The sequence below is a fragment of the Gorilla gorilla genome, chromosome 12 (genome assembly GCF_029281585.2).
Source record: "Gorilla gorilla gorilla isolate KB3781 chromosome 12, NHGRI_mGorGor1-v2.1_pri, whole genome shotgun sequence".
Classification (NCBI taxonomy): domain Eukaryota; kingdom Metazoa; phylum Chordata; class Mammalia; order Primates; family Hominidae; genus Gorilla; species Gorilla gorilla.
The window spans coordinates 139043984-139056806 of NC_073236.2; the positions used below are offsets into that span (position 1 = coordinate 139043984).

At 52.5% G+C, this 12823-nt stretch overlaps 1 long non-coding RNA gene across 1 annotated transcript in view; it reads left to right on the top strand.

Moving 5' to 3' along the window:
• Window positions 1–2277: 2277 nt before the first annotated feature.
• Window positions 2278–12823, top strand: part of LOC115932956 (uncharacterized) — a 79315-nt gene continuing 68769 nt past the window's right edge. The window contains exon 1 of the long non-coding RNA XR_010130087.1: window positions 2278–7664. This is a non-coding gene — a long non-coding RNA (uncharacterized lncRNA). The remainder of the gene's footprint in view (window positions 7665–12823) is intronic.

A 12823-nucleotide genomic window follows, 5' to 3' on the forward strand; every position in this document is an offset into this window, starting at 1 on the left:
CTGAGCCCAGGAGAGGGTGGCTGAAGACCTGGGTTTTGAGGCAGGGGTCTCTCCTCCTTCCCCTAGTTGCCCTAACTCACCAACTCTGATGGAGAACTGGCTGCAAAGAGCATGACACCCTCTTGCTTAGCCTCAGCTATAGAGAGCTGAGGGATCCTGGATCCAATGCTGTGCCTGATCCCAATCCCCACTCCCTCAGGCCATCCCGGACCTGCTTAGTTAGGAGAATTCTATGAACGACTGTCACAGTGTACAGGTGCCCTTCAGAAGGTGGGCTTTTGGGGGTGAGTTGTTTACAATCCTAAGATGCAGCATCTGGGGTGCGTGGGCCTTCAATCCGTCGCAGGATCACCCTGAGAACATGCTCTGTGAGGTCAGGAAGACTCTGGGATTCTGCAGGAGCGGAAACCAATTGCAAAAGCCGCCTCCCGCAGAACCAGCCACCCTGCTGGGGCTCCCCCGTCACCTCATTCTCGCATCCAAGTCTGCAGCCCGTGTGTCTGATGGTAAAGCCTAGGTTCCCACGGGGATCTCGGCAGCAAGGATCTTGGAAGGGCAGAGTCGAGCTCCCTGGCAGACTCCGCAGAAGCCAGAAGGGGCCGATGTTGAGGAAGCAAATTATCCATGTCCACCACAGCTGTGCGGTCTGCACCCCAGATACAGCAGGGTGCGTCTCACATGGGCCTGGCCTCACGATCGGCAGTGTCCAGCCTCTCCAGCCTCATTCCACCCAGACTCTGCCCTCATGCACAGTTTCTGAACGTGGGCACCCTCATTCACTGCTCCCTACCAAAGAGGACTCTATATTTTTCCCCGTTGCCAACAGAAAGGATATCTTTAATGTGCTCCTGTGTCTCTCTTTTGCCTGGAAGAGCCTCCTAAATGTCTGTCTGACATCCCCAAAGATCTGTCAATGCACAGCTCAGACGCCTCTCTCCTGATCAGCCTTTTCCAAGATGACTTCTCTAGGAAAGAAGCATCAATTACTTTTTGGCTCCTAAGCATCACGGTTTATTACACAATTGGGTCAAATATTAATATGCTAATAATAAATAGGTATGTTACCCCTGTTGATACAAGGGATTTTTTAGAAATTCTATACTGTATATGTGATTTGAATTAATTTGGTAGCACCAATGATTGAACTCAGCCCTGCCTACTCTAAGTTGGAATTAATATTTCAATTCACTCTTACTTTCTTTTTATTGTATTTAAGGTGTGCAAGATGATGCTTCGATATACACATACATAGTAAAGTGATGACTACAGGTGGTAAACAAATTAATATTTCCATCACTTTTCATAGTTGCTTCTTTTATGCAACTAAAACCCACTTCCTTAGCAAATTTTCCATATGTGACACATTATTAACCCCAGTTCTCCTGCTGTACCCTGGATCTCTAGATGTACCCAACCTGCCGCACCGCAACCTTCTGCCTTTAACCCACACCCTGGTCTCGCTGAGCCTCTGGTCCTCCGGCTCTCGCAGCGTTTCGTGTTGCTGGTTTCTTCACTGATTCCTGGAGGTTATCAGCTACGTGTTGAACACCTCTTCTGCTAGATTTTGGTAGATGCAGAAAGCCTTTCTTTTTGTTCTTTCCCTTAAATAATATTCAGGAAAGTAGAAACACAAACAAACCACTATGAGGCAACATAATTTATGCTATGAAGGGAGTTTAAACAAGGTTCCCCAGATGCACAGAGACCAGAGCAGAAAGGCCTGCCTGGGTGTTCCGGGAAGGGTTCACAAGAGAGGCATCGCCGAAACGGAGGGTCTTTGCATCTGTGTAATTAACGCAGAGACAAGGAGCACTTACAGGGCTCCAAGCTCTGCGCAAAGCTGCCAGGCATACACGGTGTCCTCACGGGAAGGTTCAGCAACCCTCCAAGTGAGGGAAGTGAGTCTCTCTAAGAGGCGTGACCACTCAGCTGCTCAGCGACCCAGAGCTGGGCTTTATAAACTCGGAGGAGGGCACAGGGCACAGAGGGAAACCCAGGCATTGTGGAGTCAGAGCCCATGCACGTGACTCCTGGTTCCGCTGTGTGCCGGCTGTGACATCACTGCATGCAAATTGCCTCACCTCTGCTCGCCAGGAGCCTCAGCTTTGAAATGGGAGTCACCATGGATAGAAGGTGAACGTGGACTTGTGCAGGGGATGCACGTCCAGTGACATGCGGTAAACACGAGCCTCGGCTGTGGTGCGGTGACAGCCCTCAGCCCGTCCCAGTGCACACAGGGCTCCATGCAGTCGTGCTGACCACCTGCGCTTGGTGAGAGGAGGGGCTGGGCACGCCCCTGGTGTGCCCCTTCTTGCATTTAGAATGAGCCCCTGTGCTGAGTGCCAGCCATGATCCGCTGAGTCACAGGCCTGTCCTCAAATATTCCACAGTCGAAGGTGAGAGATGTGCTGCAATGTCTCCCAGTGGCGTTGGGCTGAGACGAGCTACAGCAGCTCGGAAAAGGCCCTGGTCAGGGTCAGCCATGCCGGGTGACAGGGCAGCAGGACTGGTCCCAAGTGTGTGTTGTTGGCGGGTGTCAGGCACGGCAGGTGAGGGACTGAGTAAAGGTGAACGCCGCAGGGCTCCTGGGCAACACCACGGTTCCTCCCATAGTAAAACCTCCCACTTTCATGGGTGCTTCTCTGGTTTTCAGAAGAGGTCTAAGGGTAGATGGTAAACCTGTAAATGATGATGATTTGAATGAAGTGCATTGCTACATGTTAGAGCCAATGCACGTATTTTCAAAACCACAAGCCTAACTGTGTGTGGAAACACCTGGGGTCACCTGCTCACTCACTGTGAGACACCTGGGGTCACCCGCTCACTCACTGTGTGACACCTGGGGTCACCCGCTCACTCACTGTGAGACACCTGGGGTCACCCGCTCACTCACTGTGTGACACCTGGGGTCACCCGCTCACTCACTGTGAGACACCTGGGGTCACCCGCTCACTCACTGTGGGACACCTGGGGTCACCCGCTCACTCACTGTGGGACACCTGGGGTCATCTGCTCACTCACTGTGGGACACCTGGGGTTACTGCTCACTCACTGTGGGACACCTGGCATCATCTGCTCACTCACTGTGGACTTTTCTAGAAACAACTGATTTCCAGGCATTGCCACCATGCAAGCTTGACTTTCTCATGTGTATTTGGCCTCAGCCCGGGCTTACCAGGGCTGCTGAGATGCTGCAGGGAGGAGCCGCAGTTCAGGTGGGAAGGAGGCTGCCGGGTGTGCACTGTGAGCAGTGAGAACTCGAAAAGGCCCCCGGTCAGAGGCCACCTCGGTGCCCATGGGCTCCCGCTTGTGACAGAAAGAGCCCTAAAGGAGGGGCTGTGGCCAGGTGGTGTTCCTTATGATTCAGGTTAGTTATTATGCATTATTAGCAACCTGAACCAATTCACAAAAAAAATTTGGTACTTGAGAAAAAAAATGGCCATTTTACAATGCAACTGGAAAAAAAATTCATGTCCGTTTACAAAGAAATAAGTTTGTCAGGTCTTGAACTGGTTATGAAGTGTTATCCTGAAATGCTGGTTTACAGCCACATTCATAACCATTTTTTCTTTGATTAAATATTTTTATTTAATGTCTTTTGAGAATGTCAGTGAATGGAAGGTCATTTTCTGAAAAACCAGCGAGAGACTCTCCACGTGAAGACGGAAATCAATTTGCATCTCTCTGTGTGGTTGTAATGCTGGCATAGACAGGAATTAAATGCCCTTTCTTACTTTACTTCCTGAAGTAGAACTTAGCCTGGGACAGAAATTATTTAATGGGAAGCCTCAAACTGTGACACATTTAATTGATGTAGGGCAGGTAATAATAAGCTTCTCCATCACTGTGCACAAACTGTGACTTTTGGTTTCAAAATGTCTCCGTGCAAAGGAGTGAAACCTCAGGATGGGGTCCGGGGAGGATGGGAGGAAGGGGTTTCCCGAGTGGAGGAGCTGGGCATCGTGGAAGAGGCACTTGGCAGGTGCAGGAAGCTCGTGCCTGGGTCATTCCAAGGTGCTCTGCTGAGTCTTTGTGTTTCTAGGTCTGGGAAGTATTTAATTATCCATTTCTTAAAAAGCATATTTTCAAAGATGCTTATTAAAGGCTTTAAAGTAAGTGGCAGTGCTCATCGTCTGAACCTTCTGGAAGAGCCAAAGGGAGCAGGAAGCGGCCTCCCCAAGGCGCACGCAGCCGGCCTGTGTGTGGAGGATCAGAGCTGCTGAATCAAGGCTGGAGACCACAGCCACCCAGAGCACCTTCCATCCTGGCCATCCTGGCGGGGCCTGGCTGTCCTGCCCATGCCAAAGCCAAGGGGCGTTTGCTGTGGCTCCCTCTCAGCCTGGCACCCGGCCAGTGCCCACACCCTCGTGCCTCCTCCTTCTGCCACCCCTGCTGCCACGCAGTCCTCAGGAGGGGGGCTGGGCCCTGGGGCTCTGAGCATCACCCTCCGCCCTCCCGATCACGGGCCATGTCATCAGGGCTCTTTTCTGCTGAGCTGTGCCCTGCATCTCTGCATTTTAGCCACCGACCTCTGCCCAGGACCCCAGGCTGGCAGCTGGGCTGGACGTCCCCACAGCTGCCCTTGGGGCCTCAGTCCTGTTCTTGCCTTTGAGGTTCCCTGGGTGCATCTCCAGTCCCTGAGGGGTGACAGGCGCCCTGCACTGTTAGGGCCGGGCACTCACTGCCACTGGACCAGCCCCTGTGTCTGTCTCCTGCATCCCCTCCAGTGGCATCCATTGGCCCTAGAACATCAGAGGGACTTGGCTCTCCAGGCTGCAGCAGCCAAAATCCCACACCTCACTGGTGGCAGCAGCAGTGGTTATTTCGGGCTCATATTGCACTGGGCTGAGGTCCGCGAATCTCACACACGTGGAAGGAGCGGTGCCATCCGAATGTGCTTGTGAGAATCGTGACAAAGCCAGGAAGGGCCTCTGCACAGGCGTGGGGTGCGTATTCTTCTCAAGGCGGATGTCAACGGGAAGAGGTGTGCAGTCCTCTCATCCGGGGTCTGGTGCCCAGAGGTGCCATCTTCCTCCTGCCTGTGTCTTCCTCCTGCCTGTGTCATCCTCTTCTGCAGGACGGGAAGACCCCGGAGGCACCGTCTTCCTGCCGCCTGTGTCATCCTCTTCTGCAGGACGGGAAGATCCCAGCGCCATCTTCCCGCCACCTGTGTCATCCTCTTCTGCAGGATGGGAAGATCCCGGTGCTGTCTTCCCGCCACCTGTGTCATCCTCTTCTGCAGGACGGAAAGATCCTGGAGGCGCCATCTTCCTGCTGTCTGTGTCATCCTCTTCTGCAGGACGGGAAGATCCCAGCACCGTCTCCCCGCCGCCTGTGTCATCCTCTTCTGCAGGATGGGAAGATCCCGGCGCCGTCTTCCTGCCACCTGTGTCATCCTCTTCTGCAGGACAGGAAGATCCTGGCATCTCACACGCCCCCAGCTTATGGGGCTCGGAGGCTACAGTGGGAGCTCAGGGCATGTTTGTTGAGTATTGGAGGTTTTTCAGTCAGGGAAAATATCAATTTAAAAATGAAGTCACACATTCCCCAAGAAGCATTGCTGAATTATATTGGTTTAGTCAACACAAAATACAAGTACACAGGAATAACCTAACCACAAAATGTCAGGCTGTGAAAGTCAGAGGGCACCTAATATTAGGATAAATAAAGCAGGTGGAGAGTGAGTGTTTTCTACACTAATGGAGACATTTTAAATTAACTTTGACCAGCAAGTTTTATTATTTTTCCTGTTAAGATCTAGGCAGGCACATGCAATTTTTGCGGAGAAGAGACTCCAGTTTAGGAGCCTGCCATGAGCAGTCATGCAGGTGGCCCGTGGGGAAGTGGCTGACGTCTGTGTCTGCACCATCCAGCGGGGTGTGGATGCCTTGCACACCTGCACCCTAGCTGCACCCCTGCCTGCACCGTGCAGACACGAAGTGGCTGCTCCAGAATGTTTTCTGGATGAGAACATGAGTGAGCAGGACCTGGGGCTGCAGAAAGACTGCTTCTATAGGCTTTATTATTTATTTATTTTTATTTATTTTTGAGACAGTGGCGGGATCTCGGCTCACTGCAACCTCCACCTCCCAGGTTCAAGCAATTCGCCTACCTCAGTCTCCCAAGTAGCTGGGATGACAGGCACCCACCACCACGCCCAGGTAATTTTTGTACTTTTTTTTAGTAGAGACGGGGTTTCACTACGTTGGCCAGACTGGTCTCAAACTTTCATGCTATTCTGAGCATTATGACTAGATCTTGCACTGTCCTGCTCCATCCTGCCCAGGACCGGGTCATCTCTTTGCCCAGCAGATCCATGCTGTGCACACCACATGCCTGTTAGTGGCTTAGTAGCTCTCCTGGGTCAGCAGGTCCACTGATGCAGATCACAAGTGCCTGAGTTCAGGCAGCCCTTATTTTGCTTAACAAAGGCTCCAGATCAGAACAGCAGTGAGGCTGGCAGCTTGTAGATGGCAAAGAAGCTGTAAAGTGCTCCCTTTAAGTGAAAAGGTGAAAGTTCTCTACTTAAGAAGGAAAAAATTGTATGCTGAGGTTGCGAATATCTACCATAAGAACAAATCTTCTATCTCTGAAATTGCATCGAAAGAAAAAGAAATTCCTGCTAGTTTTGCTGTTGCACCTCAAACTGCAAAAGTTATAACCACAGGAAGAGCACAGGAGGTCGGCGCCACACAATTTTTAACAACCAGATCTCCTGAGAATTCACTCGCCCTCGTGAGAACAGCAGGGGGAAATCCGCCCCCCTGATCCAGTCGCCTCCCACCAGGTCCCACCTCCAGCACTGGGGACTACAATTCAACATGAGATTCGGGTGGGGACACAAGTCCAAACCATATCAGGTATTGCATGTGTAGGTGGAAGACTTAAGGATAAACAAGTTCTGACTGACGGCCGTCGGGTTTAGTGCCATCCACAGTCCCAGGCACCCACCGGGTCTGGAATGTGCCCCGTGAGGATGAGTGGGGGCTACTACATTTCATTTGTCCACAAGGAAACTGGAGCTGAAAGAAGCTGCAGAGTTCCCGAGTCCACACACCCCGCAGGCAGTGCGTTTACCTCAGAGCTCCCGAGTCCACGCACCCCGCAGGCAGCGCGTTTACGTCAGAGCGCCCGAGTCCACGCACCTCGCAGGCGGCGCGTTTACCTCAGAGCGCCCGAGTCCACGCACCTCGTAGGCGGCGCGTTTACCTCAGAGCTCCCGAGTCCACGCACCTCGCAGGCGGCGCGTTTACGTGAGAGCGCCCGAGTCCACGCACCTCGCAGGCGGCGCGTTTACGTGAGAGCTCCCGAGTACGTGAGAGCGCCCGAGTCCACGCACCTCGCAGGCGGCGCGTTTACGTGAGAGCGCCCGAGTCCACGCACCTCGCAGGCGGCGCGTTTACTTGAGAGCGCCCGAGTCCACGCACCTCGCAGGCGGCGCGTTTACGTGAGAGCTCCCGAGTACGTGAGAGCGCCCGAGTCCACGCACCTCGCAGGCGGCGCGTTTACCTCAGAGCGCCCGAGTCCACGCACCTCGCATGCAGTGTATTTACATGGAAATTGGATCGAGGCACTGACGTGTAAATCTTGGCTCCTGCTCCTGCCGTCTAGACAAAGGGCTCACCCATTGCCGTCTCAGACACCAGAGGCTCCCACTTGACCAGGTGAGATTTATCAGCTCCCAGACTGAAAGAGCATACGCTGCCAGAATTCTGACACATGTGAACTCTCTTCTTTTTATTTAGGAATAGAGTTGGACTCAAAATTAGTTTTTGCAACCTGATCAGTATTTGATTTGAGAGTAGCTGCGTGCATTGAGAACTATTCTTTACACTCGGGGTGCTTCTCACAGCTGCTTTGGAAAGCAATTACTGGGGAGTACCTGATCTCTCAATTCCATTTCCTGCATGAAAATCAAATGGGGTGAGCTCTCTTCTTTCAAGTTAAAGTCAGTATCTAGGGAAATTGGTTTCACATAATTTTAAATTGTGGACACTGTGCACCACATGTTTAAGTTTAATGAAAACCTTAGGAAAGATGCATTTGACCTTCATTTTAACACCAACTAGTGCTCATTGAAACAGGAAAAAAGATTCTGTGGAAAAAGGGGCAATACATGGATAAATAAAAAGTGCAGTTTTTGTGCTGAGTGGAGACAGTCTTCATAGATGCATGTGAATCCAGTTACAAGTGAGAGGTGCTCGCACAGTGACAGTGCCGTGTGTCACACGCTTTGAATCCCTGAGCTGGACGGTATGCCTACGTGCTGCGTCTTAGTGGCATAACTTGTCAGGGCTTCCCCGTGAAACAGGCCTGGGATGAGAGGTCCCTGCAGGTGGGGAGGGTGGGCCCCACAACATCTGTCCATTTCACATTTTATTTCGTGTTTCACTACTCATGAAATAGACATTTTATTTCATGTTTCACTACTCATGAAATAGGGCCAATAAAATGCCAGAGGAATCTTGGTAAATGAACTCGAAGAACACACCGTCGAAGCCTCCACCAGAGACAGATTGTGGCACTTTGGGGTGTGTGACCTGCAGACACACCAGGCTCTTTCCTTAGTAAACACATTCCTTTCTTTATCTGCTCACTCCCCTTTCAAAAGCGCCTGTTAGGCACTAACCATTTTGCTGAGGGTTTGGGATCCAAGTGAAGATAATCACAAGTTCTCACCCTGCGGCGTCTGGGGCCTGTGGGTGAGAGAATGGGAGGATTGCCAGGCCTTCAGCTGCTGCCTGCTGGGAGCTCCCTCCCGGAGAGCTGTGTACGAAGGTCCCTAAGGTGGTCTTGGGAAGAGCGAGGAGTTGCCAGGGAAGGTTGTTCTGGAGGAAGAATGCTAACTGGAGAATCTTAAGTGGAGATCCTAGAGAGCAGCAGAGAGGAAAGGGCTGGAGGCAGAGAGGAAGGTGGACAGGTGGGTGTCAGGGTATGGGGCCTGAGGGGACCTGTGCAGCCTCAGGTCCCCATTGTGGTGGAAACTCTGGGGAGAAGACGCAGCAGCCTCAGGTCCCCATTGCGGTGGGGACTCTGGGGAGAAGACGCATCTTCCCGCCACCTAGCATCAGTCACCTCAGGTTTTAGTCAGAACACCTCAGGTTTTATCAGTTCTAGTTTATTAGGCTGTCTAGCAAGAACTTGCCAAAAATTAATGTGTGGCTAAAATCAAACAATCTAAAATGTAGACATCGTGGATGAAGGGGAGAAGCTCCGCTGAGGGTGTGCGTGCGGCCTCGGTCCCGGCTGGAGCGACGTTGATGATGTCAGCAGTGAGGCCGCCCCAGGGGACTGTGGAGGAGGCAGGGAGGGGCTGGGTGAGTGTGACTTCCCTCTTCTTCCCACCAACCACAGGGAGAGACGGGGGAGGGGCAGAGGCCATGAGGTTCTCCCTCCTGGGATGGGAATAGCCTTGTTCACTGGCCCAGGAGAAAAATAGAGAAACTGCGGAGAGAGTGAGGAATGGGAAAGATGGGAACTTTGAGCTGAGATGCGTTTCCAGCTGGAAATCAACCTCAGGTAACCAGGAAATGGCTCAGGATTGCTGCGGCCTTTGTGATTTGCAGAGCAGGGCTGGACCTAAAGTAAACGCTGGCTCCTGCCAAGGGTTTAATTCATGACCCCGCTCCACAGTAGTGAAAATTCAGTGATTGTTAATGCCAATAGGTCAAGAGAATAGGTGGACAGGTTGGAAGCAGGTCATTTCCAGCGTGTGTGTGTTTAGGCCTCAAAGCATGTAGGTGTTTATCTAAACAGCAACTGCCCTCAGGGAGGCGAAGAGGTCCCGGGGAGGGATGCTGTGTGCAGGAAGAGAATGCTGGCTCATCTTCAGGGGCATGAGCAATATGACATCTGCCAGATGTGATAATTACTCAAAATGTTACCCGTTTAAATCAGTTCTGATCAGTATGCTTACTAAAACGTGTTAGGTGAGTGTCTTCAAGTAGATGCATCCGTAAGATCTGGGATCCGCATTTCTTTCCAGCCGCGGCTCACCTGATGCTTGGAGTTCCGACGACTTCTCCTTTCTGCAGCCTCCCGGAGGCTCTGCCCTGCCCTCCTCCCATCAGCAGCACACACCGCCTCAGACCCCTGCGATTGCTCCTAAATATTCTTCGAAGTGTGACAAGTATTTTAATTCCTAGGACGTTAGAACCTTCTCTAGGAGAGCTTCCAGTTCCTTGACAGCTATGCCCAGTTACAAAAAGAAGTGCTTCATAGAGGAGGCTCTATGTGTATTTAAATGAAAATAGTGTCTCCTGAGAGGAGAAAAATCCAGGAGTGATAACAGAGGTTGAAACCAGTGTCAGAAGACTGACTGGTTTTGATAAGCAATGGCCTGTCAGAAGAGTCTACTGGCAAATGTGTTTAGTTTGATTCTTATCATGACTAATTTATCCTAAAGCTTTCCCCCAGCATTTAAAAATTGTAGTATTTCATATAAAATTTATATTTATGGCTTCTCTCAAAACCGTAAGTTCATGACTAAATTGGATTTCTATTTTTGCTTTAGCAGCCAAGGAGGTGTTTTCCCGAGGCGTCGTGTGCTCTCCACTTTCTCACAGTGTATTAGGCTATTTTCGCTGTCATAACATCTGACCATGAACTTCAGTGGTTTGAACAACACAAATGTATTAGCTGGCAATTCCGGAGGGCAGGAGTCCGACACGGTCTCATGGGGTTAAATGAATCCAGGTGTGGGCAGGGCCACCTGGTGGCTTGGGGAGTGGCTCTTCCTGCTTCCCCTGGGTCCGAGGCCAGCTACCTGCTGGACTCACGGCCCCTCCTCCCCTTGAAAGTCAGCCACATCCCCATCCCCATTGCTCCGATCAGAGCTGCCCTCTGCCTTCAAGGGCTTGTGTGGTTGCACTGGGCCCGCTGGGACCCTCAGGGTCATCTCCCACCTCGGCGCCGTAATCTTTGCCACACCTGCCTCTGGCCCTTGTCTGTGTCAGTGACAAAGCCACTAGTCTGGGAAATTAGGAAGTGGGCATGGGTGGGAGCCACACGCAGGCACTGGACCATCTCACTGTCATGCCACCTACCTGGCCCCCAGGCTTTGGAGCTGGCTGGTGGTGTCACACCTGCGTCCCTAGGCCTGGAGGCTGGGGCCCCTCGCTCCTTCATCTCAGACCCTTCCTGACTCTCACATCAGCCCACGAGGGCCGGGGCTGCACGGGGCTCCTGGGGTCCTGCACACTGTCTGGTACCTGCCTTACCCCTGAGGCGTCTCTTCTCTCCCTACCCTACGCTGGCTTCTCTTCACTGGAAAAGAAACAACAGGTCTAGTTTCAAAAGGCAGCCATGAGTTTAACAAGTAAAATCTGCAAGTGACCTGAATGCTGGGGACAGTCTGGGATTCCACTTAAGGACCCAGAAGAACCCACCAGGGCTCTCGGGGTGAGGGTCGGCCTGAGCGTCTGGCCCTCAACTGGGAATGGCAGCCACTTCCACTCTCAGTCCCCACATGGCCTTGCTGATGGCCACACAGCTTCACAGCAGAGACAGGACACTGAGCTCAGACGGGAACTGAGGACGCCTGGGGCAGGGAGGGCGTGGCTGGACCCGCAGGCCTGGGCTGTGCACCAGGGAAGGATGGCTGGGGGCAGGGAGGGTGTGGCTGGACCCCCAGGCATGGGCTGCGCACCAGGGAAGGACAACTGGGGGCAGTGGGGGCAGGGGGGTGAGGTCTCCCATAGCCTAATCCACCTCTCCTCCGCTGCAGTGGTCTCGTATAACCTGGTCCACTTAGTGGTCTCGTGTAGCCTAGTCCACTTGACTGGCTTGGTCCAATTTCTCTTGAACAATGGGAAATTTCCAAAGGGTTTTGTGATGATTAACCCTGACCTGAGTAGGAATGGCTCTTATCCACATTTGCAGTAAAGGGACCTGATGCTCCCAGAGGTTAAATGAAGGCAAAGCTCAGGTTCATGACCTGGTGACCAGCTCTGCAACTGCCCTGAAACAGGGCAGATAGCCCAGGTGAAGTGCAGTCATTTCTAAGATGAGGGAGTGGGGTTTGAAAGTTTGAAAGATCCTGTTTGTTGGCAAACCATCTGGCATGCCTGGAGCAGGAGCACCCTGGCCACCCAGAGCTCCTTTCTTGAGGCCTTTGATGGAGTTGGAGCTCTGAGATGCAGGAGCTGTGTTGTGTGGAAAAGTCGGAAGGTGGAGTTCCCTTCTGCTGTCGAACAACTGGGTCCTGGTGTCCGTAGGAGAGGAGAAAGGAAGCAAAGGGACAAGTGGCAGGAAGGAGAGAGAAGGTGGAGGGAGCAAGGAAGGAATCGAGGGAGGAAGGGAGGTGGAGGGCTGGGGAGGTGTGGGCCTCTGCACCTGCACTGTGTTGAGTTATATTCAACAGGCGTTTACTGAGACCCTGTCTCCCCAGGCAGTCATCACCACTGAAGCATCCTTGGCCACCAGTGGCTGTGGTGGGGTGGGGATGCCTTTGCAGGCTGGACGCTCGAGGCCGCTGTCCCCCTGGGAGTGGACGTTGGGGGAGACTCCTCAGAGGATGTTCCCTTTGGTTGAAGCTTTGAGGGATAGATGGGGTGCAGACGGCAGAGTTACCTTATTCCCAAAGGGTACTGGGGCCTTTGTGACAAATTCTACAGCAGAAGAAACATGGGGAGAACATCCAAAGAGAGCAGCATCGCTCCATCCCTGTATCGCTCGGCTGTTGAAACATGGAGAAGGGCTCTTCCTGGAGGCTGGGATGCCAGGTCATTGCCCACCTGAGTCACACGCCCTTTTTATAAAACCCCGTTCAGTGGATCAGTGGAGCACAGTGACCACACCGCACTGCCTGTGCAGGGGCTGGCCT